This window comes from Somniosus microcephalus, chromosome 8 (assembly GCF_052327205.1).
Source record: "Somniosus microcephalus isolate GS21.2 chromosome 8, FLI_Smic_1.0, whole genome shotgun sequence".
Classification (NCBI taxonomy): domain Eukaryota; kingdom Metazoa; phylum Chordata; class Chondrichthyes; order Squaliformes; family Somniosidae; genus Somniosus; species Somniosus microcephalus.
Window position 1 is genome coordinate 110,812,783 of NC_140994.1, and position 27,898 is coordinate 110,840,680.

The window sequence follows — 27,898 nt, forward strand, 5'->3', positions numbered from 1 at the left end:
ACAGCAAAATTTACAGCAAATGGCTTATTCTTACAGCTGTGGCTGGTTTGTAAATGCCTTGTGATGGAGTTAATGGAACTGCTACCAAGCTTCATTGCATCATCAAATGCTTGTTGGTATCACATGCGAGTGAGCGTGTATCTGCGTCTACACATATGTCTGGGGTAGAGTTACTTGTGAATTACCATTGAGGCACGCACTGGCTGTGAGGAGTCAGATCACTTGTGTTTATTCATTATTTTTATCTTTGTTTAATAGAAAGCAGAACATGGATTGCAAATGTTGTAGTGCTGCAGATGCTGTGTGATTTTACCATGGCAGTGAGTGGGATGGTGAGTCAGCTGAGATCCTCAGGCAGCTTGTTCCTACACAGCAGTCCCTGAGAAGGTGAGAACCTCTATCTAAGGGAGTGAATGCTGGCAAAACCATATAATGGGAGGTGGTGCTGAAGCAGCGGTCTCAACAGGAGCTGCCCTCTGAATGAGGCAAGAAATAACTTCTGATTTCTTTTTTGTTGCAAAGTCTAGATGAAGAATTTAGATCAAAAAGGTTTGAAGGAAAATTGGGGAACATGATTCACCTGTCTGAAATACTGCAAGGCACAGCTGATGCAGATGTAAGCAGATACTAATTACGAAACCAGTTGCAAAGCAGCTGTTAGTTCCAAAATTAACAAACTTAGAGACTGGAGATTGGAACAAGTTGTGTTCCTCTTGGATGATGGGAACAGGAAGTAGAATTCCCAATGACAGCAGCCAATGCCAGTTAATTCCTTCAAAAAAGAGTTGGCGAAATATCAAGTTAAGAGATTTAAAAAATAAAATTATACGGATGAACACAAACGAACAATAGCTCTTGTGTTTATTGGGGCCTTGCAGATTAGCACTGGTTAGAGTTATAAAGCTGGCTTAGAACATTGGGTGAATATCTTGGAGTTTTGCTAGATTTTCTTTGGATATTGAGGAAAGGTTTCATTTGAGGTTTATCTCTAGTTGGTTGCTTCCTTCAGGAGATTGATGCCTTGGGTTTGCTGCAGTCATTGATTGAGTGCGAAGTGGCAACTTTTTTAACATTTGTTTATGGAATCTGGGCGTCGCTGGCAAGGCCATCATTTATTGCCCAACCCTAGTTGCCCTTGAGAAGGTGGTGGTGAGCCACCTTCTTGAACCGCTGCAGTCCATGTGGTGATGGTACTCCCACAGTGCTGTTAGGTAGGGAGTTCCAGGATTTTGACCGAGCAACAATGAAGGATCGGCGATATACTTCTAAGTCAGGATGGTGTGTGACTTGGAGGGGAACTTGGAGGTGGTGGTGTTCCCATGCACCTGCTGCCCTTGTCCTTCCAGGTGGAAGAGGTCGCAGGTTTGGGAATTGCTGCCGAAGAAGCCTTGGCGAGTTGCTGCAGTGCATCTTGTAGATGGTACACACTGCAGCCACGGTGCACCGGTGATGAAGGGAGTGAATGTTTAAGGTGCTGGATGGGGTGCCAATCAAGCAGGCTGCTTTGTCCTGGATGGTGTCAAGCTTCTTGAGTGTTGTTCTAGCTGCACTCATCCAGGCAAGTGGAGAGTATTCCATCACACTCCTTATTTGTGCCTTGTAGATGGTGGAAAGGCTTTGGGGAGTCAGGAGGTGAGACACTCGCAGCAGAATACCTCGCCTCTGACCTGCTCTTGTTGCCACGGTATTTATGTGGCTGGTTCAGTTAAGTTTCTGGTTAAGTTGATGAGTCAAATGCATCTTTGCTACATACTTTAAGGGATCCAGCTTTGCAACTGCTTGTGTCTGGAGAAGAATGGGGTAGTCAAACCACTGCAGAAGGTGTGGACAGCAGCATCTGAAAAGTCTGGCCTTTAACCCCAGGGGCATAAGATTGAACCCAGATGCACAAGGAATTAGCAGAGGCTCTGACCACAACTTTGCAAACACCCTTGGATATGGACATTGTGCCAGAGGACTGGATGGGATAAATCAGGTAACTATAGACCTGTCAGCCTAGCATTTGTAGTGGGTGAGCCTCTAGAGGCCTTAATGCAGGATAAAAGTAACACTCACTTAGAAGGGCCTGAGTTATTAAAGGACAGCTGGCATGGAATAGTAAAAGACAAGCTGTGTCTGATAAAGTTACTAGAGTTCATTGAGGAAATATTGGAGTGTTTTGATAAAGGAAATTGTGTAGATGTTGAGAATATGGATTTTCAAAAGACAGTAGGTCTGTTGCTAAAAGTACGCCACACAGTGTCAAAGGACGTGTGCCAGCAGGGATAGCAAGTTGTTAAAGCACAGAAGACAGAAAGGAGCAGTTAATGGATGTTCTTCAGACTGACAGGATGTAAATAGTAGCATCCCCAAGGCATCAGTGTTGGGACCATTGCATTTCTCAATATATAGAATTGATCTGAGCTTGTGTATAGGGGGCACAATATCAACATTTTCAACTCACACAAAAGTAGTGAGCTTGGTTAACTATGAAGAGGACTGTAAGTGACTTCAAGAGGTTACACATTGGGCAGATAGATATCAGACAATATTAACGTGGAGAAATGTGAGGTGAAACAGTTTGGCAGGATGAATAAGGAGAGGTAATATATACTAAATGGTAAAACTTTAAAAGGAGTAGAGGAGCAGTGAGACTGAGGGGTTCAGATACACAAATCTTTAAAACTGTGAGGACAAGTAGATAAATCTGTAAAAAAAAAAGAGATATTAGGTTTTATAAATAGGGACAAAGAGTACAGAGCAAATGTTAAACCTGGTTAGGCTGTCTTATGTTCATTAATAAATAGACATTCTTATTATGAACACAGCTAGCTTTTGCTAGTTACTTTATTGAGCACATGTGGACTAGGTACAGTATCTGTAGAGGCTTCCATCTTGACTGCTGCCTTGTGGGTAGCCTAGTGCCTCATGGGTAATGTAGTCTTAATATACATACAGCTGGGTAGTGTAGTCTTATATACAGCTCTACACAGCTGTACGGCTCCACCTAGTGTCCACTATAGAATGACATGTTATTGATCATCACATCCCCCTTTCTTTGAGGTTTAACAAAATCAATATCAATCAACTTTCAAGAAAACAATAAGGATAATATCAGTAACACTTTTATTAGTGCTCTATAAACATAAACATTTTCAAAACAGTCAACACATTTTCAAAGCTTTACATTGTACTCAAAGATTAAGTCTATCAGGCTTTTTCACTTCACGTGTGGATCTTCTCAACACGGGTAAGTCTGATGTGTCTTCATGAGATTGTTCTGGTGGTGAATGACAAGATGCAGTTGCGGCATTGTCATCAATCTGGTCTTGAATAGTCTCTTGTGTTTTTAGGAGGGAACGGCGGTTCCTCCTGAGAATCTGTCCTTCCTCAGTTCTAACAGTGTATGACCTTGGTCCTACTTCCTCAAGAACTGTAGCTTTCCTGTTCCATGCATCTGGATCCTCAAACCTGACAACATCATCCCTTGTCAATGGTTTTAGAGTTTTGGATGACTTGTCATAGTATGATTTCTGTTTCAGCTTTAACAGTTAAAGTCTCTGTCTCAGTTCCTCACTTTGCTGTTCTTTTGCACAGCAGGGTAGCGTGGTGCGCAACTTGCGACCCATTAGTAGTTCAACAGGTGAAGAACCAGAGTCTAAAGTTGAGGCTCGGTAGCTCAGCAGGGCGAGATAAGGATCAGACTTGCTTTCTGTCGCTTTCTTCAGTAGCTGCTTGAGAACTTGAACACCTTTCTCTGCCTTACCATTTGACTGAGCATACAAAGGACTGGATGTGATGTGCTGAAAGTCATAATGTGCTGCAAACTGTTGCCAGTCCTTACAGTTGAAGCACGGACCATTGTCGTGAATGGCAATCCTGGGAATTCCATGTCTGGCGAAGATGGATTTCACATGCATTATGACACTGCTTGCTGTGGTGCTTGAGAGCAGCGCCATCTCAGGATAGTTAATATAGTAATCAATCACTATTAGATAGTCTTTATAATTTAAATGAAAAAGGTCCATACCAACCTTTTGCCATGGTGCTGTTGGTATGTCAGCTACTATTATTGGTTCCTTTGCTTGTTTGTTTTGGTGTTTCTGACATGTCTCACATTTGCCTATCATGTTCTCAATGTCCTTATTTATGCCAGGCCAATAAACAGTGCCTCTTGCTCTCCTTTTGCATTTTTCAATTCCGAGGTGTCCCTCATGAATCCTTTTGAGCATGTCTTGAAGTAGAGCCTGTGGAATGACTATTCTGTTCTGTTTTAGTAATAGTCCACTTGCGACACTCAATTCTGACCTTATGTGAAAATATTTTGGACAGGAACCTTTTGGCCAACCATGATGAATGTTCTCTATTACTGTTTGTAATACTGTATCTTTTACTGTTTCTTCTGCTATTTGCTTTGATTTTGTGTCTGACACGGGCAGCGCAGCAGTGACCATAATCACATGAACATCCACGTCTTCTTCAGTAGAGCTCACATGACTCATTGTGGGTGCTCGGGATAGTGCATCTGCTAACACTATGTATTTGCCTGGTGTGTAGATCAGTTCAAAGTCATATCTTTGCAGCTTCATCATGAGTCGTTGAATCCTTGGAGACATCTCATTCAGGTTCTTTTTTTATGATGGCAACCAGTGGGCTGTGGTCTGTCTCAACTGTGAAGGTGGGAAGTCCATATATGTAGCCATGAAACTTTTCTAGTCCAACTACCAAGCCTAGACATTCCTTTTCAATCTGGGCATATCGACACTCAGTATCAGTCATAGACTTGGAGGCATAGGCAACAGGCTTCCAATCTTCACCCTCTGCTTGTAGCAAGACCGCACCTAGGCCATCTTTTGATGCATCTGTTGACACTTTGATTCTTTTTGTTGGGTCAAAGAAGGTGAGTACAGGTGTGGTTGTCAGCACTGTTTTGAGGTTTATCCACTCTTGTTCATGTCTTTCTGTCCATGCGAACTCATTTGTTTTATGTAGCAGGTCTTGCAGACAGGCTGTCTTGGCTGACAAGTTAGGAATGAACTTTCCAATGAAGTTTATCATCCCCATGATGCGTAGCACTCCTTTTTCGTCAGTGGGTCGGGGCATTTTGAGTATGGCGTTTACTTATTCCATATCTGGCTCTATTCCTTTACCAGATAGATTATCTCCTAGGAAAGTGACTTCCTGGACGCCAAACTGACACTTGGCTTTGTTGAGCTTCAGTCCATTCCGGCGTATGCTCTGTAGCACTTTAGTCAGTCTCTCATTGTGTTCTTTCAGTGTGGAGCCCCAGATGATGATATCATTAAAATAGACCCAAACTCCTTCCAGACCTTCCATTATGTGTTCCATCGCTCTATGAAAGATTTCAGATGCAGATATTATCCCGAAAGGCATTCTGAGGAAACAATACCTGCCAAATGGTGTGTTGAAGGTACAGTATTTGGTGCTCTCTTCATCCAGTTTTAGTTGCCAAAATCCTTGTGAGGCATCGAGCTTTGTAAACTATCTGGCACGTGACATTTCACTGGTGATTTCTTCTCGCTTGGGAATCTGGTAGTGTTCACGTTTTATGTTTGCATTTAATTCCTTTGGATCCATGCATATTCTTAGATCATTGTTCTTTTTCTTAACACATACCATGGAGTTAACCCAGTCTGTTGGCTCTTCAACTTTCCTGATGACTCCTAGTGTGGTCATTCTGTCCAGTTCATTCTTGAGCCGGTCACGCAGGGGTGCTGGAACTCTTCGTGGAGCATGTACCACTGGCTGAGCATCCTCCTTTAGCCGGATCTTGTAAGTGAATGGTAGAACTCCAAATCCTTTGAACACATCCTGGAAATTATTCACTACAGAATCCACCGAGTCATCTGGTCTGCTTATGGCACAGTTTATACGGTAGACTCTCTTGACCAGTTCTAAGTCCTCATAAGCTTTGTCACCCAGTAGTGAATCAAGTCTTTCAGCCACAACAGAAAACATGAGATGATGCACTTTGTCTTTGACTGTCACTTTGAGTCTGCATACACCTAAGCTATCTATTTTCTGTCCATTATAGTCCTTCAGTAGTACTGACTTTTTCTCTATTTTGGGCTTTTCTTTCATATTGTTAATGTCACTCATACTGATTAAGTTTGCTTTTGCCCCAGTGTCTAGTTTCAAGGTAACTAATGCTCCATTTACCTGCAGTGGGATCATCCATTTGTCCTCTTTTACTGCATTAACTTTATGTTCAGCATTGTCCATTTCTGAGGGCTGCACATTTTCTGTATCCTTTTTGATATTGTCACATGACACCATTCCTCTATCGCCTGTGGGCCTGCAACCGTAAGCAGCAATGCTATCTTCCTTGCGTCTGGCTTCGTACCGAATCCGATGGCTGCAATGTAGAGTTCAAATTGTTGTTTAAAAGTCTGCCAATTGTAGTCGATGTTTCCTGTGAGTTTCAAATGCTCTGGTGGCTTCAAATTCTCCATGTCGCTTTTCACAATTTTCAGCAGATCTTCACCATCCTGGTACCATCTTATGCTCATTAATAAATAGACATTCTTATTATGAACACAGCTAGCTTTTGCTAGTTACTTTATTGAGCACATGTGGACTAGGTACAGTATCTGTAGAGGCTTCCATCTTGACTGCTGCCTTGTGGGTAGCCTAGTGCCTCATGGGTAATGTAGTCTTAATATACATACAGCTGGGTAGTGTAGTCTTATATACAGCTCTACACAGCTGTACGGCTCCACCTAGTGTCCACTATAGAATGACATGTTATTGATCATTACAAGGCTGCAGTTAGAATACTGTGTCCAATTTTTGCTGACTTACTTTAGGAAGGATGTCAAAGCCATAGAAAGGGTCCAGGAGAGATTCACTGGATAATAAACTGTAATTTGAGGAAAGATAGAGAAACTGAGGCACATTTCATTATAATAGAGCAAGTGAAGAGAAGATCTCATAGAGGGGTTCAAAATTATGAAGAGTTTGACAAAAGTTTAAAACTAGAAGGCATCAATTTAGGATTTTACCAAATGAACAGAGGGAGGTTTTGGGAGAATGTTTTATATATGCCGGGGTTGTTAGGACCTGGACTGCCCGGCCAAAAACCGTGCGGGAAGCAAAATCCACAGTAGCTTTTAAAAGTGAAGGGGATCAACATTTGATAAAGAAAAGTTGAAGAGTTCAGGGAACGAGCAGGGGAGTGGGACTAAGGGGAGAGCTCTTTCAGAGAGCAGCACAGGTGAGATGGGCTGAATGGCCTCTTTCTGTGCTATAAAATTCTCTGACTCTAACTCTCCTCGCTTGGCAAGGATTCTACTTGAAATGCTTAAGAACATTTAATCGTGTTACTAGTGGGCCTGAATGTACCAAACAGCTGTATTTTGCCGATAATTGGCTCCATCATCAGAAGCGTGCTGGTTTGGAAAATGGAGAATTTGTAACTGGTGCCTTGTTGGCAGGGGCAGGGAGTCTCAGAAGTTAGGTCAGAACAATGGGGGCTTTAACATAGAAACATAGAAGGTGTAGGAGTAGGCCATTTGGCCCCTCGAGCCTGCTCCGCCATTCAATGAGATCATGGCTGATCATCCCCGCTTTTGAATCCGTGATTCTTAAAGTATGATGTTTTCCAATAACTACACGGAGGCTGTAACTTAACAATCAACAGGTGTTTACTGGAGGAGGGTAGTCTAAAGACTGACAGTACAGAGGCATGCTCAAGGCTTATATACAGGTGTGGTCACTGCCGGTACTACAGTATACAGGAGTTGTAAAAGTAGTTCTCTCTTAAAGGTACATACACTACAATTCCTCCCCTTTTAGATTAGCAGTACCCATAATGTTCAAATAACAATTAACACTTTAACATGCTCATTAAACTGAAACAGTCCATTTATAGATTCAGTCTTTGGGGCGGCTTCCTGATCCTTTCTGGATAGCGCCTTTCCTGAGGTTCTTGTTCTTGGTGCGGAGGTGATTCTGGCCCCTTTTCATTGGTTATTTCATCAGTTTCCACTGCTACTGTTTCTGAGGTAGATGCTACCGGTATGTCGGGTTCATCCCCTGGGACGCAAGACATGGGGTTGACTCATTCCTGTGACGCTAAGATCTGGTCGACGTGGCGTCTCACAATGTTCTCCCCGACATCCACTGTGTACATTAATGGCCCCTGTCGTGTGCATATCGTTCCGGGTTGCCATTTCTCTGTTCGGTAGTCACGGGCCAAGACTGGTTGTCCCACATTGAAGCTCCTTGTCGGCTTCTCATTAATGTGCTGGAATTGTTTATCCTCAACATTCCTTTGCACATTTGGTCTGAGCAAATCCAGACGAGATCTCAACCTTCGGTTAAAGAACATCATGGCCGGGGTCTGGTTGGTAACTGCATGTGTCGCATTTCTGTAGGCTAACAGGAAATTGTCCACCTTATGCTGTTGTAGAATTTCATCATCGCACATGGCCTTTATCGCCTTTTTAAAGGTTTGTACGAACCTCTCAGCCAATCCATTTGTGGCTGGATGATACGGGGCGGATGTGTAATGCCTTACCCCATTCCTTCTCATAAATTTCCGAAACTCTTCGGACACAAACTGTGGTCCATTATCAGAGCAAATCTGCTCTGGCAAGCCGTTCCTGGCAAATATGGTCCATAGGACTGCAATCGTTTTCTCTGTAGTGGTTGAAGACATTTTTATCACCTCAGGCCATTTCGAGTGAGCATCCACTGCTATTAAGAACATTGGCCTAGAAATTAGGTATAGCCCCGCCAGGTCTTTAGCGCCCAAAATTTAGCGCTCAGCCGGATTCCCGTAGCACCCGCCTGAAATTCAGTTGCGCCGCCCCAACACGGAGGCAGGCGCTATTGGAGGGTTTGGCCGCCTCGTTTGGGGCAAAGAATGTCAGTTTCAGGCGTCCAGCTGCCGCTGCGGCACCCGATGCGGTGCGGCAGGCTGGGGAACTGCAGGCCTCCTCCTTCTCTTAAGGAGGAGCTGCCTGCAGCCGTGAGATCGCCGCTGGATACCCCCGGCAAATGAACCCGGCACCACGGAGAAGTGCCGGGCTCGCGGGAGTGACTCACCAATGCCGCGGGGGGGTGGTGCAGGAGTCCGGGGAGGGAGGTGCGGCCAGGCGGCCGCCGGGAAAGTGGCCGGTCGCCCCTCCACCTTTATGCGCCGGCCTCTCAGAGCTGCAAGGCACCATTTTGCAAACGCTGTTTGCGGCCGCCATGGGAGAGGCGGCCGCAACTGAATTTGGCGTTCGGACCGGAATTGCATTGGAACCGGGGCGCTGCGCACACCGATGACGTCATCGGTGCCGGCGCAGCGCTACCGGCTAACGTCGATGTTACGGACCAACTGAATTTCGGCCGCAAAAAAACTTCCGGCGCAAACCACTCTATAGCCCATAAGTGGGCGCAAACGCGACTGAATTTCTCGGCCATTGAGTCCATGAATGGACCAGCAACATCAATATGCACCCATTGCCATGGAGAGGAGGGCCACTCCCATGGGTGTAGAGGGGCATGTGGTGGTGCATTTTGGACCTTCTGGCATCCTGAGCAGCTCTTGGTTAGGTCCTCGATTTGTTGATCGATCCCCGGCCACCACACATAAGCCCTAGCAAGGCTTTTCATTTTCACCCCTCCTAGATGACCTTCGTGAAGCTCATTGAGCACTCTCTCCCTTAACTTGGGTGGAATTACCACTCGGGATCCACACATCACTGTCCCCTGGCATACTGACAGCTGTTGTCTTCTGGATGAGAATGCTGGCAACAGTGAGTCGCCATGTGTTGGCCATCCCCTCACCGTCAAATCCTATACCCGAGACAGTGTCGGCTCATTGCGGGTCTCCTTCTCTATATCCGTGTTAGTTACTGGCAATCGTTCAATTATTGATGAATAAAATATCTCGATATGGTCCACTGCTGGTGCTTCCTCCACAGTAGGCAGTGGCAGGCGTGATAGCCCATCAGCGTTTCCATGCTGTTTCGTGCCTTTATATTCTATTTCATATTGGTTCGCCCCTAGATAAAGGGACCATCTTTGTAACCGTTGTTCAGTCGTCACCGGAACGCCCTTCTTTGGATTGAAGATGGAGACAAGTGGTTGGTGGTCAGTCAGCAAGGTGAACTTCTGCCCATGCAGATAGTGGTTGAATTTTTTTACTCCCCATACTAGGCTGAGGGCCTCCCTGTCAATCTGGGCGTAGTTGCGCTCAGCTGAGGTTAGTGACCGAGACGCAAAGGCTACTGGCCTCTCCAACCCGTCTGGGAATTTGTGCGACAGCACCACTCCAATACCATAGGGTGATGCATCACATGCCAACCGAATTGGTAGTGCTGGGTTGAAATGGGCCAACACCTCTTTTGAGTTGATCAATTCTTTGCACTTCTGGAAAGCTCGTTTACATTCGTCATTCCACTTCCATGGTACCCCCGTTTGCAGTAGGGTATTCAGTGGGTGTAATACTGTAGACAAATTTGGTAAGAACTTATGGTAGTAGTTTACCAGCCCGAGGAACGACCTCAGTTGTGACACATTTTCTGGTGCTGGAGCCTTGACTACTGCCTCAATCTTTTCAGGGGACTTATGTAACCCCTCTTCATCAATAACGTGGCCACAATACGAGATCTGCTTCTGGAAAAACTCGCACTTGTGGCGATTAGCTCGTAGCCCATATTCCTTTAATCTAGTGACCACCTTCTCCAGGTTGGCGAGGTGATCACTGTCATTTTCACCCGTGACCAGGATGTCGTCCAAATAACACTGGGTCCCTGGAATCCCTTGCAGGACTTGATCCATTGCCCTTTGCCAAATAGCCGGAGCCGATGCTACCCCGAACACCAGCCGGTTGTATTGGTAGCGACCTTTATGAGTGTTGATCGTGAGGTATTGTTTTGAGGCTTCTTCTACCTCCATTTGCAAGTACGCCTGGGCCAGATGAATTTTGGTGAAGCGTTTACCTCCAGATAGCGAGCCGAAAATATCCTCAATCCGTGGAAGCGGATATTGTACCGTGTGAAGGACTGGGTTCACTGTCACCTTAAAATCCCCACAGATGCGGACCTTCTTTGGTTCCCCAGGCGTATTACTCAACGACCTCTTCATTACAGGAATGATGGGTGTAGCCCACTCGCTCCAGTCTACTTTGGACAGTACTCCTGAACGTTCCAACCCTTCCAGCTCTGCTTCGACGGCTGGTTGGATCGCATAAGGCACCGGTCTGGCCTTAAAAAACATTGCGCTTGCATTTTCCTCTATTTTAATCATTGCTGTTATGCCTTTTAGTGTTCCGAGTCCCTCCTGGAACACTTCTTGTGCATCAGTTAGCATTTTTGACAGTCGTCCAGGTGTGACGTCATCATCCTTTTTGGCCTCAACCTTCAGTGCCTGTATGGAATGCCAATCTAATTGTATCTTCCGGATCCATTCAGGTCCTAGTAGTGGTGGTCCTCCATCTGGCAATACATATAGGTCCATTTTAGGTATTTCCTGGCCTTTGTATATCACTTTCACCCTTATTTTTCCTTTGGGGTAGACTTTTTGCCCCGTGTACGTCTTCAAGACATTCTCTGTAGCTTTCAAGGGTATATATGAAAATAGCCGCTTGTAGTCCCTTCAGTTTATGACTGTTAGGGCTGATCCTGTGTCCAATTCCATTTTCAATTGGACTCCGTCTATCTTGAGTGTGACCCAGATAGTCTGGTGATCCTCCATTTTGGTTACCTTATTTAGTTTCAGACAACCCAGCTCCTTGCTTCCGGAGTCTGTATCACTTTTCTGTTCGTCTGAACTACTGTCCATCACCTTATGTACCTTTTTGTACTTCTCCTGTGGAGATTTCTTGCTGTTGGTTTTCTTCCCTGACCTGCAGACTCTTGCTATGTGTCCTGCTTTTCCACACTGTCTGCACACTTGGTCCTTGAACCAACAATCCTTCTGGTCGTGTGTTGTTCTGCCGCAGCGATAACACTTCCCTGCTCCATATGACATTTCATTGGTGCCATATTCTTGCGGTATCCGTTGTATCTCTGCAGCGCCCCGTGCGGCTGCTTCGTGTGACACTGCCATGCTGAAAGCCTTGTCCAGCTTAAGATCCTTTTCTGATAGAAGCCGTTTCTGGGTTCCTTCACTTTGAAGCCCACACACAAACTTGTCCCTTAACGTATCTGCTAGTCCCACTCCAAACTGGCAGTGTTTCGATAGCTTGCGCAGTTCCATTAAGTACTCAGCATTACTTTCGTCTTTATGCTGGTTCCTTTTGTGGAACTTAAATCTTTCTGCTATCAGCAGTGGTGTGGGGTTTAAGTGGTCCTGTAGGATTTCTACTATGCTTTCGAAATTCTTATCCACGGGCTTTTCTCGGGTTATTTGGTTTCGCAGTAAGCCATAAGTTTTTGCACCCATGGAATTTAACAAATCCAGTGCTTTCCTAGCATCTGGCACTTCATTCGCCCTGCAGTACACCTCAATGCGTTCCACATATGTCGCCCAACCTTCGAATTCATTGTCGAACGCAGTGATACTGCCACTCTTCGGCATCCCTGGGTGTGATTTAACTGTCTAATATGGTGTTTCCTGCGGTCTCCCTTCTTCCCGCGCTCGCCCTTCTCCGCTGCGGCTTCTAAAATGGCGTCTCCCGTGCTCTCCCTTCTTCTCCGCGGCTCAATGGCGTCTCCCGCGCTCTCCCTTCTTCTCCCCGCAGACACGGTTCAGCCCTTGAGCCCTGGCTGTGCTCTGCGTGTTCTCCTGTGCGCCTTTCCCATTGCCGTCGCTCTGTCCTGAACCCGGCTGCTGCTTTACCCTCTCTCTCTATGTAGATTAAAGTCACCCATGATGACTGCTGTGCCCTTATTGCATGCTTCTTTAGTTTCCTATGGGCAGAAACATGGCAAATGCACTATAATGTGGATAAATGTGAGGTTATCCACTTTGGTGGCAAAAACAGGAAGGCAGATTATTATTTGAATGGTAATAGTTTGGGAGAAGATGAAGTGCAAAGAGACCTGGGTGTTCTTGTACACCAGTCACTGAAGGTAAGCATGCAGGTGCAGCAGGCAGTTAAGAAGGCAAATGGTATGTTGGCCTTCATAGCAAGAGGGTTCGAGTACAAGAACAAGGATGTCTTGCTACAGTTGTACAGGGCATTGGTGAGACCACACCTTGAGCATTGTGTGCAGTTTTGGTTGCCTTACCTGAGGAAGGACGTTCTTGCCATGGAAGGAGTGTAGCGAAGATTCACCAGGCTGATACCTGGGATGGCAGGAATGACGTATGAGGAGAGATTGGGTCGATTGGGCTTATACTCACTGGAGTTTAGAAGATTGAGAGGGGATCTCATCGAAACCTATAAAATTCTGTCAGGCCTGGACAGACTAGATGCAGGGCGGATGTTTCTGATGGCCGGGGAGTCCAGAACCAGGGGTCATAGTCTAAGGATAAGGGGTAAGCCATTTAGGACTGAAATGAGGAGGAATTTCTTCACCCAGAGAGTGGTGAACCTGTGGAATTCTCTGCCACAGAGGGCGGTGGAGGCCAGTTCATTAAGTATATTCAAGAAAGAGTTGGATATATTTCTTAAGGCTAAAGGGATCAAGGGATATGGGGAGAAGGCAGGGACCGGGTACTGAATTTGGATGATCAGCCATGATCTCATTGAATGGCGGAGCAGGCTCAAAGGGCCGAATGGCCTACTCCTGCTCCTATCTTCTATGTATCTATGTATCTATGCAATGCCATCCCCAAACTCCGCCTTACTGTTTTGGAGGTCTATATACCACTCCCACTAATGTTTTCTGCCCCTTAGTATTTCTCAATTCTACCCATACAGATTCCACTTCATCAGAGCTAATGTCCTTCATTACAATTGTGTTAATCCCTTCTTTAACCAGTAATGCTACCCCACCTCCCTTTCCTTTTTGCCTATCTTTCCTGAATATCGAATACCCCTGGATGTTGAGTTCCCAGCCTTGACCTTCCTTGAGCCATGTTTCCATAATCCCAACCAAATCATATTAGTTTACCTCTATTTGCACAGCCAATTGATCCACCTTTAAAATCGGCGGCAGTGAGTGAGGAGCGGCCTGACAAGAGCGAACCTGCATGGGAACACTGAGCATCGGCGGCAGTTTAAAATCGGCACCAGTGAGTGAGGAGCGGCCCGACCAGAGCGGACCTGCGTGGGAACACTGAGCATCGGCGGCAGTTTCAAATCGGTGGCAGTGAGTGAGGAACGGCTTACCAATTCAACAGCAGGGGAGAGAGGTAAAAATAATCAAAGTGTGACGTCACCAGGAAGCAGGTAAGTGATTGGTTGGTGAGTATTTCTCTCTTTTTTTTTTAAACTTTAACTCTGGTTTATAGTTTCTGAGGTCTCTCTGGTGTAGCAGGCACTGTTGGTAAACTAGTTAACTGTAGTGTAATAGTGGGATTGATTGATTTACTTTAAATTCAATTCATTAAAGGGTAAGTCATGGCAGGACAGCCGGGCCCCGGGATATGCTCCTGCTGCAATATGTGGGAACACAGGGACACTCCCTGTGTCCCTGACAACTCCATGTGCAGGAAGTGCATCCAGCTGCAGCTACTGACAGACCGCATTGCGGCACTGGAGCTGCGCTTGGATGCATACTGGAGCGTTCACGATGCTCAGGACATCGTGAATAGCACGTTTACAGAGTTGGACACACCGCAGGTAGATGTTGGACAGGAAGAAAGGGAACGGGTGACCAACAGGCAGAGTACTAGGCGCAGGCAGGTAGTGCAGGAGTCCCCTGTGGACATCCCCCTCTCCAACAGATACACCACTTTGGGTACTGTTGGGGGGGATGGCTTATCAGAGGAAGGCAGCAGCAGCCAACTTCCTGGCACCAGGGGTGTCTCTGCTGTACAGAATGGGAGGAAAAAGAGGGGTAGAGCAATAGTAATAGGGGATTCAATTGTAAGGGGAATAGACAGGGTCAAGGATGTCTCAGAGTGGCTGCAGAACATCTTGGAAGGGGAGGGTGAACAGCCAGTTGTCATGGTGCATATAGGCACCAACGATATAGGTAAAAAGCAGGATGAGGTCCTAAAAGCGGAATATCGGGAGTTAGGACATAAATTAAAAAACAGGACCTCAAAGGTAGTAATCTCAGGATTGCTACCAGTGCGATGTGCTAGTCAGAGTAGAAATAGAAGGATAATTCAGATGAATACGTGGCTAGAGGAATGGTGCAAGGGGGAGGGATTCAAGTTCCTGGGATATTGGAACCGGTTCTGGGGGAGGTGGGACCAGTTCAAACCGGACGGTTTGCACCCGGGCAGGGCTGGAACCGATGTCCTAGGGGGAGTGTTTGCTAGTGATGTGGGGGAGGGTTTAAACTAAAATGGCAGGGGGTTGGGAACCTGAGCAGGGAGACAGAGGAAAGGGAAACAAGGATAAAAGCAAAAGATAGGAAGGAGAAAATCAAAAGTGGCAGTCAGAGAAATCAACGGTTTAAATCAAAAGTGGCCACAGTAAATAATAATTCTAATAGGTCTAAGAGCATTAAAAAAACAAGCCTGGCGGCTTTGTGTCTTAATGCGAGGAGCATTTGTAATAAGGTGGATGAATTGGCTGCGCAAATAGAGGTAAACAAATACGATTTGGTTGGGATTATGGGAACGTGGCTCAAGGATGGCCAAGACTGGGAACTCAACATCCAGGGGTATTCGATATTCAGGAAAGATAGGCAAAAAGGAAAGGGAGGTGGGGTAGCATTACTGGTTAAAGAAGGGATTAACACAATTGTAATGAAGGATATTAGCTCTGATGATGTGGAATCTGTATGGGTAGAATTGAGAAATACTAAGGGGAAAAAAACGTTAATGGGAGTGGTATATAGACCTCCAAACAGTAAGGCAGAGGTTGGGGATGGCATGAAAAGGGAAATTAAAGAAGCGTGCAATAAGAGCACAGCAGTAATCATGGGTGACTTTAATCTACATATAGATTGGGCCAACCAAATTAGTAACTGTCAGGGCGAGGCTGGTTCTGGACCCAAGTGCAAAGATGAGGCTTGAGGCAGGTATAAAGTTCAAACAAAGTACTTTACTTAATAAACAAAAAGATACAATTACACTTTAGGAGCTCTGACAAGCAACCACTTGGCACAAAGGCTTGTCAAGACTGAGCACAGAGAAGGGGAAAAACAGAACTAATATACTACAAATCACAGGTGAAACTCATAAGCCCAATAACAGTCAATTAGGGATTTAACACAGGGGTAACCACTCATGAAGGTGCCACCTAGGGGTTACTAGGAGAACTAACCGGCACCCTCACAAGTAACAATACTGCGGAGGAGCAATTCCTGGAGTGTTTACAGGATGGTTTCCTGGACCAATATGTCGAGGAACTAACCAGAGATCAGGCCATCTTAGACTGGGTATTATGTAACGAGAAAGGATTAATTAGCAATCTTGTTGTACGAGGCCCCTTGGGTCGGAGCGATCATAATATTATCGAATTCTTCATTAAGATGGAGAATGAAGTAGTTGACTCAGAGACTAGGGTCCTCAATTTAAATAAAGGAAACTATGATGGTCTGAGGAGCGAGTTGGGTAGGATTGATTGGGGAATGGCACTCAAAGGGTTGACAGTGGATAGGCAATGGCAAACATTCAAAGACTGAATGGATGAGCTACAGAATTTGTTCATCCCAGTTTGGCATAAAAATAAAACAAAAAAGGTGACTCAACCATGGCTAACAAGGGAAATTAGGGATAGCATAAGATCCAAGGAGAGGACATTTAAATTGGCCAGAAAAAACAATAATCCTGAGGATTGGGAGTAGTTTAGGATTTAACAAAGGAGGACAAAGGGATTAATTAAGAAAGTGAAAATAGAATATGAGAGTAAGCTTGCAGGTAACATAAAAACTGACTGTAAAAGCTTTTATAGATATGTGAAGAGAAAAAGATTGGTGAAGTCAAGCGTAGGTCCCTTGCAGTCAGAATCAGGGGAATTTATAATGGGGAACAAAGAAATGGCTGACCAACTAAATAAATATTTTGGTTCTGTCTTCACAAAGGAGGGCACAAATAACCTCCCAGAGATGCCGGGGAACATAGGGTCTGATGAAAGGGTGGAACTGAAAGAAATCAGTATTTGTAGGGAAATGGTGTTAGGAAAATTGATGGGACTGAAGGCCAATAAATCCCCAGGGCCTGATAATCTACATCCCAGGGTACTTAAGGAAGTGGCCCTAGAAATAATAGATGCATTGCTGGTTATTTCCAGAACTCGATAGACTCTGGAACAGTACCCATGGATTGAAGGGTAGCTAATGTTACCCCACTATTCAAAAAAGTTGGTAGAGAAAAAGCGGGGAATTATAGACCGGTAAGCCTGACATCGGTAGTGGGGAAAATGCTAGAGTCCATTATAAAAGATGTAATAGCAGAGCTCTTGGAAAGCAGTGACTGGATCGGACAAAGTCAACATGGATTTACAAAAGGTAAATCATGCTTGACTAATCTACTGGAATTTTTTGAGGATGTAACTGCTAAAATAGATAAGGGAGAACCAGTGGATGTGGTGTATTTGGACTTTCAGAAGGCTTTCGATAAGGTCCCGCATAAGAGATTAGCGTGCAAAATTAAGGCACATGGGATTGGGGGCAAGGTATTGACTTGGATAGAGAACTGTTTGGCGGACAGAAATCAAAGAGTTGGAATAAACGGGTCATTTTCCAAGTGGCAGGCAGTGACTAGTGGGGTACCGCAAGGATTGGTCCTAGGACCCCAGCTGTTCACAATATATATTAATGATCTGGACGAGGGAATTGGATGTAATATCTCCAAATTTGCAGACAACTCAAAGCTGAGTGGGAGGGTATGCTGAGAGGAGGATGTCGTGAAACTCCAGTACGATTTGGACAGGTTGGGTGACTTGGCAGAAACATGGCAAATGCACTATAATGTGGATAAATGTGAGGTTATCCACTTTGGTGGCAAAAACAGGAAGGCAGATTATTATTTGAATGGCAATAGATTGGGAGAAGGGGAAGTGCAAAGAGGCCTGCGTGTTCTTGTGCACCAGTCGCTGAAGGTAAGCATGCAGATGCAGCAGGCGGTTAAGAAGGCAAATGGTATGTTGGCCTTCATAGCAAGAGGGTTTGAGTACAGGGACAGAGATGTCTTGCTACAGTTGTACAGGGCCTTGGTGAGACCGCACCTTGAGTATTTTGTGCAGTTTTGGTCGCCTTACCTGAGGAAGGACATTCTTGCCATGGGAGGAGTGCAGCGAAGATTCACCAGGCTGATACCTGGGATGGCAGGAATGACGTATGAGGAGAGATTGTGTCGATTGGGCTTATACTCACTGGAGTTTAGAAGATTGAGAGGGGATCTCATCGAAACCTATAAAATTCTGTCAGGCCTGGACAGACTAGATGCAGGAAGGATGTTTCTGATGGCCGGGGAGTCCAGAACCAGGGGTCATAGTCTAAGGATAAGGGGTAAGCCATTTAGGACAGAAATGAGGAGGAATTTCTTCACCCAGAGAGTGGTGAACCTGTGGAATTCTCTGCCACAGAGGGCAGTGGAGGCCAGGTCATTAAATATATTCAAGAAAGAGTTGGATATATTTCTTAAGTCTAAAGGGATCAAGGGATATGGGGAGAAGGCAGGGACAGGGTACTGAATTTGGATGATCAGCCATGATCTCATTGAATGGCGGAGCAAGCTCGAAGGGCCGAATGGCCCACTCCTGCTCCTATCTTCTATGTTTCTATGTTATTACGAATGCTCCTCACATTAAGACACAAAGCCTTCAGGCTTGTTTTTTTAACGCTCTTAGACCTATTAGAATTATTATTTACTGTGGCCACGTTTGATTTAAACCGATGATTTCTCTGACTGCCACTTTTGTTTTTCCCCTTCCTATCTTTTGCTTTTATCCTTGTTTCCCTTTCCTCTGTCTCCCTGCTCAGGTTCCCAACCCCCTGCCATTTTAATTTAAACCCTCCCCCAGAGCACTAGCAAACACTCCCCCTAGGACATCGGTTCCAGCCCTGCCCAGGTGCAAACCATCCGGTTTGAACTGGTCCCACCTCCCCCGGAACTGGTTCCAATGTCCCAGGAACTTGAATCCCTCCCCGTTGCATCATTCCTCTAGCCACCTATTCATCTGAAGTATCCTTCTATTTCTACTCTGACTAGCACATGGCACTGATAGCAATCCTGAGATTACTACCTTAGTGGTCCTATTTTTTAATTTACCTCCTAACTCCCTACATTCCGCTTTTAGGACCTCATCCCACTTTTTATCTATATCGTTGGTGCCTATATGCACCATGACAACTGGCTGTTCACCCTCCCCTTCCAAGATGTTCTGCAGCCGCTCTGAGACATCCTTGATCCTTGCACCAGGGAGGCAACACACCATCCTGGAGTCTCGTTTGCGACCGCAGAAAAGCCTATCTATTCCCCTTACAGTAGAATCCCCTATTACGATAGCTCTACCCCTCTTTTTTCCTCCCATTCTGTGCAGCAGAGCCACCCCTGGTGCCAGGAAGTTGGCTGCTGCTGCTTTCCTCTGATAAGCCATCCCCCACAACAGCACTCAAAGTGGTATATCTGTTTGAGAGGGGGATGTCCACAAGGGACACCTGCACTACCTGCCTGCGCCAATACTCTGCCTGTTGGTCACGCATTCCCTTTCTTCCTGTCCAACCTCTACCTGCGATGTGTCCAACTCTGTAAATGTGCTATTCACGACGTCCCGTGCATCGTGAACGCTCCAGTATGCATCCAATCGCAGCTCCAGCGCCACAATGCGGTCTGTCAGTAGCTGCAGCTGGATGCACTTCCTGCACATATAGTTGTCAGGGACACAGGAAGTGTCCCTGAGTTCCCTCATATCGCAGGAGGAGCATAGCACATGGCCGGCTGTCCTGCCATGGCTTGCCCTTTAATTAATTGAATTTAAATTAAATCAATCAACCCCACTAATTACACTACAGTTAAATGGTTTACCAACAGTCCCCGCTACACCAGAGAGACCTTAGTAACTATAAACCACTGAGTTAAAGTTTAAAAAGAGAGAAATACCAACCAATCACTTACCTGCTTCCTGGTGACGTCACTCTTTGATTACTTTTTACCTCTCTCTCCCGCTGCTGAGTTGGTCGGGCCTCGCTGAATTTGCCGCTTTTAAACCCACCGCGCTCGTTGCTCCACACACAGGTCCGCTCTGGTCGGGCCTCGCTGAATCCGCCGCTTTTATACCCGCTGCGCTCGCTGTTCCACACACAGGTGCGCTCTGGTCGGGCCTCGCTGAATCCGCCGCTTTTATACCCGCCGTGCTCGCTGCTCCACACACAGGTGTGCTCTGGTCGGGCCTCGCTGAATCCGCCACTTTTATACCCGCCGCGCTCACTGCTCCACACACACAGGTCCGCTCTGGTCGGGCCTCGCTGAATCCGCTGCTTTTAAACCCGCCGCGCTCGCTGCTCCGCACACACAGGTCCGCTCTGTATCTAGCTGTGCTTTCCCTGTCCTGGGAATGTTTCATGTGGGTACTGAACCCTGTGCAAAGTGGAAAGGTGTGCCATTCATCAGCATGGACCTCCATCGTGCTAGTGAAAATATAAATTGAGTTGAGATTTGCCAGTGATGTCATCAGGGTTTCTGACACATCACCCAAGTAGCTGCTGTCCATAGGGGATGGTGAAGGGTAGATTTCCGCCTACACTGCCAGGTTGGTAATCGGACAGAGTAGATTGCATGCCCCCTGAGTTCAATGGAATGAAAACTGTGTGTGATCTATGACTCTCTAGCACTCCTCTCCACCTGCTTGGTGAAGTTGAAAATCTACCGATTGTTTGTTGCCTATTGGACTGTGGATGATTTTATGATGGTCAGGAGCGGGAATCAGGGATAATTTCCCCTCCAAACCGGCCCTGGACCATTGCCACCAATTGTACTGTCTCCTATTGCGGTGAGTCTGTCACTGTGAGGATTAAAACCCCCTCCCTCCCGTTCGTCCCATCCTGCTTGGACGCAGGGGCTTCAAATTGGGGCTTCCAGCTACAAAGGTTGTACAGAGCTATCCCGATATCCCGCTGGTTATGCCAAACGGTACTGATCAGGAAGACAAAAACAAAATACTGCTGATGCTGGAAATCTGAAATAAAAACAGAAAATGCTGGAAAATACTCAGCCGGTCAGGCAGCATCTGTGGAGAGAGAAACAGAGGGCTGGATTTTGCCAATGGGGAGCTTTTGGAGGCGGGACTCCCACTTGTCGGGTTTCAGTCCTGCCTCCATCAACTTCTGGCCAACCCACGCTATTTTCCCTTGATTGACCTTGTTAAGCCTGGCCAGTGGGCTTAGCAGGCCAATTAAGGGAAAGCCGGTGACAGAGTACGTCAGCGTATGACGTTTGACAGATGAATTGTCATTGTTTGAAAGCTCTGTGAAGCTGCCAAACACTGACATTCTCTGTAGTTTGATGAGTTCTTGAATTCAAGACTCATCAAACCTCTTTATTTAGCAGCAATTAGATGGTTGTTGCATTGGAGAATGCAACGGCCATCTGTCATCTCTGCCGCGGAGGTGCGAGACACTCCGCATATCCACCGATTGAAGCCTGCAGGAAGAAACAAAGTAAGTAAACTTTTTCTAACACTTTCCACTTACCTCACATACTCACCTCACCACACTTGCACCCATCACTTATCTTCACAGTGCACTTTCGCACCCCTCCGACCCCCGCAGACCAACTGCTCGCCTCAGTGACCCTGTCGGGGTTCAGAGCCTTCAGGAAGCCCACACTTGTGTGGATAAAATGGTGATAATCCTCTTATCTGCCTGTTAACTACCTGTTAACAGGCAGATAAGTGGCACTAATCCCCTTCCCCCCTCCAAGGAGATGGGACCTGGCACGAGTCGGCTACCCGCCTCCTAGCAAGATGGCACAGAGGCGGGTTGGGGGCGGGTTGGGCACCCGTCCCCAGATTCTGCCTTTTTCCCGGCAGTCCCACCTCCATACCCGCCTCCCCAGGGCTGGCAAGGTCGCGCCCCTAGTTAACGATTCAGGTCAATGAAAGGTCTGACGAAAAATCATCGACCTGAAACGATAACTCTGTTTCTTTCTCCACAGATGCTGCCTGACCTGCTGAGTATTTCCAGCATTTTCTGATCAGGAAGATCCCACGTTCCCCCCCCCTCCCCCCCAGGCTGTGCTGTGGCAGCAGTTGGTCTGTCCCAGATAGACACAGCTCACTGGAGTCAGGGCAGGGGGTGGTGATCCTGATCGGGACACCTGGTGGAAAGTGTGCGCTCTGCTGTGATGCTCTTCACAGTGGGATAGTGTGCTGGCACTCGTTGTTTTCTCCTCTCCCTTGAGATTGCAGCCCCTTGTGTGAGGATCTGGGGAGCAGCCAGCGGCAGCACAGCTCCAGCCCTGCAAGTATCCAGGGGAGAGGGACAGACAGGATTTACAGTGATTTCAGCTATCATTTGCTGAAACCGAACCCCACATTGCAAACTAATATTTTCTGGAAAATTTCAGGCATGTGACTGATATATTAAGAGTTGTTTATTATGTCTGTTATAATAATGTTATTTTGGAGTTTTGTCAATGACCTGTTTACCTGTAGCTCTAGATCCTCAGCTCAGAGTGTAAATTGGATTTGAAGGGGTTGATTTTAATTCAGGTGCGGGGAATTGTCGGGTTCCCCAAATTTGGTGTTTCCCACACGAATCTAAATGGGTGTGTGAGATTGATGCAATTTTATCTCAATTGGCCAATTGATTTCCAACGTGTGGGAACCCTTGGCAAATTACTATTTCCAGTCAGAAAGTTGCATAATATGACGTCATTATTGCTGCTGCATTTAGGGCCTGCAACAAGGCTTGCTTCTTCTGCAGGCTGCCAACCTTTTGGCATTTGCTGATACACTGAGCTGGAAGCAGAATGGCAAGAGAAAGACCGAGGTCTGCACCCCGTTTTGACGACATTGCCCTGCAGGTATTAGTGGAGGGTGCAACAGCTCACAAGGTGGTGCTCTTCCCTTCGTCAGGGAGGAAGATGCCTCCCCAGCAGACAAAGGCTGCGTGGCTGCAACTGGCAGAGGAGGTCAACTCCTTATCGGCTACCCGCAGAACCTGGATACAGTGCAGGAAGAGATTTCATGACCTTCAGCACACTGGAAAAGTGAGTATGAAGTTCCCATCACTCTCAATCTGATCTCCATTGCCTCTCCTCATCAGCACTCAACTTTAGCAATCTCTTCCTCCACATCCCACTTGACACTGACATCCATGCACCCTTACCCATTCCCTCTCTCTCTATGCTCACATTCACCTAACTATTCGACTATGAGGCCCTCACACTCCCTATCACTCTGATGCTATGAAAACAGCTGACAACACACAGGGAGGGCCCTTAGTCTTGCCACCTCGCTCCATCTTTGTCTCCTAAGCATCTATGCTATGGATTCTCTACACTCCTTCATTCTCACTCAAACTCCACTTGTCTCCCTCATTGCAGGAAAAGAGAGCTCACAATAAAAGAGAACGAGCGAGGACAGGAGGAGGGCCACCATCAGTAGCCCACCTCACCCCCTGGGAGGAGGCGGTCCTGGAGATCGTAGCACTGGAGGATGAGGCGCAAGTGGGGGACGGACAGATGGGTGCATCACAGCAAGCTGGTGACAGAATAGTTTTCCATCTCTCTCATTGACATTGCATGAGTCGCTGATAATGATTCTGAAGCTATAACAGATGGACCTTTGATCATCTGCAATATGCAATGTGCATGTAACCTTGACCTCAGATCTCTAACTCTTTCCTTTACTCCCCCACAGGACCATCGAGAGCCCCCGTCCCCACTGTCCTGGAGAAAGAGCCTGAGCTTCCAGACTCCTCAGAGGAATCTGCAACCTCTGAGGGTGCAGCGTCAGCAGAATTCAGCACACCCAGCACCAGCGCAGACACTCACACCTCGGTGGGACCTTCAGGACATAGAGTAGTGTTGTCACCTGGTGTATCACAGCTCACAAGTGAGCATCAGCAGATTGTGGAGACAGGGACAGCAGTGGAGAGTGCTAGTCGGAGGGCGCAGGACTCTGCCAGCTCGGCTCAGCTGCATGTCGACCCTCTGCCTCTGGGTCCATCCATAAGATCAGCGGGGCTGGAACTCCAGGAACAGATGCAGGAGTCTTTGGCAGGTTTTATCTCCAGGGCCGATGTGAGCGTGGAGCGAATGGAGGAGTCCATAGCGAACATGAGCAGAGCCTTTGTGGAGTCATTGGCGCATGAACGCATCACCATGGAAAGGATGGCAACCTCCATGGAGGAGATAAGTCGCCAGGGTATGGAAAACATGGTGAGTGTTCATAATAGAATGACATCTCTTGAGGAGTGATGGGCATCTATTGAACAGAGAAACCAGACCTTCATGGAAGTCCTTCTGAGTAGGACTGCCAGTGCAGATACGGGTCCCCATGGCCCCCTGATGTGCAGCAAGGTGCTCTCAAGCCACTTCAAAGCGCTGGCCCCTTCTGGCCTGTGCAGCTTCCGGTGGGTGAGCAGCAGCCTGGCACTCCTGTTGCTGCTGCTGTTGTTCCTGGTTCTGCTGGTGCCGCGGCTGGTGTTCGAGCTCATCTAATGCCCAGAAGGAAGGAAATAAATGGCTCCCATGCTTCTGGTATATGCCTCCGTTGAGGAAGCGCTGAGTGAAGGTGGCAAGCGGGGTTTCCCAGGAGGTCACACTGGAGATGTGTGTGAGGCTCCAACCTTCCACAGGTGTGGTCAAGCCTGGTAAAAGTGGCCCCAGGCCTGAAACAACAAAGTCCTGCCACCTGCAAATGATGACTGATCAAATCTCCTCTTTAATGGTTGACCTGCAGCTGATAGTCAGCAAGCCAATAGTGCTCACGCCAGGTTTCACAGGCGTGATCCCCACCAGGCATGTTTTACATGGCAAAAGGGTTAAAAATGCAAGGGCCTGTTGAAATGGGATTATAAAGGCCAATTATTGCTGATTAAGGGCCTTTGGAGGCGGGACTGATTTGGGACTATCAGACATGCCTGGGTTAAAATGGCTCGGGGTCGGTAACCAGGCGGGGGGGGGTCCCGACCTCCAGTTTTTGTGATTTTAACCCCCGACACGCCTCAAAGCCCGCCTCACGGCTGAGTTAAAATCAACACCGAAGTGTGAGATCCTGTGCAGGCGGTGACTCTGTTTGACATCTGAAGTGTGTAATTAGCGAGCATTCATCGTAATTTAATGGCAAACTGATGACTGTGCTGACGCAGTCTCACACTTCATCTGAGGTGCCCGTTGTATGTGTCACTCTGCTGGACAATTAAACACCTTCTCAACTGCTTTATGGTATCTAACAACACCAAGCACGGCCCTCTGCACAGGATAAAATGCCACGTGCAAAATGTAGAGATATCTTAATAACAATTTTCTCTCCCTTTCTCCTGAGGCCAGTGACTCCTTGCTGGGGTACAGATCACCAGGCCTCCAGTACGTTGCACATCCCGCACTCACTTTGTCCCACCATTGGTGGCCGTGCCTTCAGCTGCCGAGGCCCTAAGCTCTGGAATTCCCTCCCTAAAACTCTCTGCCTCGCTATCTCTCTTTCCTCCTTGAAGATGCTCCTTCAAACCTACCTCTTTGATGTAGCTTTTGGTCACCAGTCCTAATATCTCCTTATATGGCTCGGTGTCAGTTTCTGTTTGATAACGCTCCTGTGAAGAGCCTTGAGAAGTTTTACTAGGTTAAAGGCACTATATAAATGCAGGTTGTTATTGTCTAAATATAACTGGTATAGTCGTGCACCATTATTCAGCTTCCAGGGTTTCTGTGTTGTTGGCCATGCGCAGTGACAGTGAACCAAAGTGGCTGCCTGGCGATGTACCATTTTATTGCTGGCTCCCTCTGCGATAATCCTTAATGCTCCATTTAAGCACAACGACAATGAAGGTTAGGGGGAATTTTAACCCCCAAAAACAGGTGAGCTGGGGTTGGGAGGGATGCTAAAATGTAAAAAAAATCTCAAACCCGAACCCAACCCGCCTCCAACCTGCCCACTTCCGGCAACCAACCCGTTCACAGGAGGTGGGTCATTCATTTAAATATTTTATTGAGGCTGTGTGCCTCAGACTTTATCTCTGTTCCAGTTTTAACGCTGGACGACTGGGTTTCCCAGGCCTCGGGAAAACCGGCAGCTAAAGGGAGGGGAGGACAGTTGTGAGGAACAGGACAGTGCCTTTCCAGCACTGCTTGCTGGCCAGGAAGAACAGGAGTGCTTCCCCCCCAGCCCACCAAGCTTATCTTGTTAACCACCCCAGCAATCAGCACGCCCCCCACCCAATGCAATCGGGAAACCCCCCCTCCAATGATCGGACCCAGCCCCATGATCAGACACCCACTGTGTGATTGGACCCACTCCGATCGAAACCAGCCCTGTGATCGAACCCCCCCTCCCCGTGCTTGGACACTCCCCGATCGGACCCACCCCCCACGATAAGACCCCACTTCGATCGGATCCCACATGCAATCAGAACCCCTCCCCCTGTGATCAGACCCAATCCCCCATGATTGGACCCCCACCCCCACGATCACCGACCCATCTGACCACCCCATCTCTGCCCCAAATCTCTCTCCGACCCCCTGCGATCACCCACTGCGATCACCCCTGACCCGTCGCACCATGCTGTACCCACCAGCAATGAACCCTCAAATTCTTTTTGCCCTGAGTGGTCCCTTCAAATTTGTAGCATGGCTGCACATGCACAGTATCTTTTCCAGTGTCAACAGCTGGTGAGCGGCCTGCGCAGGACCTCCCGATCGATGCGCGGCCACGCACCCACGCAGCTTTGTGGGAATATTGCCCAACACCGCCCCCCCCACTCGCGATCTCGAGCCCGAGGAGTAGGAAACCTATCTTCTCTGGGGTTGCAGCATTCCCTGCCTGACGTGAAGACATGCCTGGCAATCTGGCGCCTTCCAGGTGGGGAATGATTTTTTTAAAAACACACATACCCTGTGGAGTTCCACAGAATTTGGGGAAACCTGCATCCGACCAGAACTCCACCTCCACGCTTGGACATCCCGCCCTAGTAAATATCAGTGCCTTAATTTCTACCAACCGATCGCTGTGGGAGGTGCTGTTTTGTTTCTTAATGTAGAGAGCCAGCTCCCCTTGACTCGTTAATACCTTCCCTTTTGTTCCGTTTACCTTCTCCTGTTGACTGTTCCTCTCCCGCTGTTCTTTTAATATATTTGCTGTTCAGAACAGAACTCATTAATAATGAATACAGCATTTTGTGCGCTGAATATGGCTTCTTGGCCAATCTGTATTTAACGAAAATTGTTCCTGATTCTGGCAGCCTCTCAATTCAAACAATCCCCTGAATGTCCACATAAAATAGCAAAATACTGCGGATGCAGGAAATCTGAAATAACAACAGAAAATGCTGGAAATACTCAGCAGGCCAGGCAGCATCCGTGCAGAGAGAAACCGTGGTTTCTCTCTCCACGGATGCTGCAGGGCCTGCTGAGTATTTCTAGCATTTTCTGTTGTTATTCCTGAATGTCCACCATCAGCTGCACCCATTAATCCCGATCACTCCCTAAATCCCCATCACCTGTAAATCCCCAACACCCCCTAAATCCCCATCACCCCCTAAATCCCCAGCACCCCCTAAATCCCCAGCACTCCCTAAATCCCAAACACTCGCTAAATCTCCATCAACCCCTAAATCCCATCAACCCCTAAATCCCCATCACTCCTTAAATCCCAAACACTCCTTAAATCCTCATCACTCCCTAAATCCCCATCACTCCCTAAATCCCAAACACTCCCTAAATCCCCATCACCCCCTAAATCCCCAACACCCACTAAATCCCCAGCACTCCCTAAATCCCAAACACTCGCTAAATC